This window comes from Aptenodytes forsteri, unplaced genomic scaffold (genome assembly GCF_000699145.1).
Source record: "Aptenodytes forsteri isolate BGI_AS27 unplaced genomic scaffold, ASM69914v1 Scaffold193, whole genome shotgun sequence".
NCBI classification, from domain to species: domain Eukaryota; kingdom Metazoa; phylum Chordata; class Aves; order Sphenisciformes; family Spheniscidae; genus Aptenodytes; species Aptenodytes forsteri.
This window is the reverse complement of record NW_008795405.1, coordinates 17,592,634-17,593,293: the sequence shown is the minus strand read 5'-3', so window position 1 is coordinate 17,593,293 and position 660 is coordinate 17,592,634. Positions and strand designations below refer to the sequence as shown.

The 660-nt window shown below is 68.6% G+C and overlaps 1 protein-coding gene across 1 annotated transcript in view; it reads left to right on the top strand.

The window, feature by feature from the left end:
- The first annotated feature begins 511 nt into the window (after window positions 1-511).
- CUNH14orf2 (chromosome unknown C14orf2 homolog) overlaps window positions 512-660 on the top strand; it is a 5,207-nt gene continuing 5,058 nt past the window's right edge. The window contains exon 1 of the mRNA XM_009280883.2: window positions 512-531. The gene's annotated coding sequence lies outside the window, so the exon portion shown is untranslated. The remainder of the gene's footprint in view (window positions 532-660) is intronic.

Below are 660 nucleotides of genomic sequence, written 5' to 3'. Positions count from 1 at the left end.
GAAGCGGGGAGCTGGGCAGCCCGGCTACCCGGCTCTCTCCTGTGCTCTTCCCAGGATAAGGCTCCCTCCCTTCTCAGCCCCGAGAGGCGCGGGGCGGCCGTTTTTCCCCCGCCCCCCACAGAACAATGGCCGAGAGCTGTTCTAGAATCCCGGTCGCCCCGTCCTTCCCGTCGCCTTGAAGGAAGTGGCCCACGGGCACGTAGGCGCCTCAGCCCGCCTGAATCTGACCCAGCGGGTGCCTCCCGGTCCTCCAGGACAAGCTATTGTCTAAGCGACACACTGCATAAAGAGTCGCGACAGGCCCTTCCCGGCATTGTTCCTTGCACGGGACACTTGCTGTGCTCCCTTCTCGGGAGGTAGGAGTGAGGTGCAGAACGGGCAAGACACTGTGGTGAGGCGGACCCTGGGACCGAGCGTGGATTTCCACAGCGACGTCAACTCTGTGAGGGCCGGGCAAGGCCCTGGAGCGTCCGAGGGGACGTGACGGGACTCGTCTGTCGCGCGAGGCTGCTTCCCCCGCGCGCTCCCGGGCACGAGGAGCGGCAGCGGGGTTGGGCGGAGGCGCAGCGGCACGGAGCTCGGGCAGGCCGGGTGCAGAGGGCGCTGTCGTCCTCCGCAGCCGTAGGGGGCGCTGCGCGGCGGCGGGCCCTCTCTCCGCCT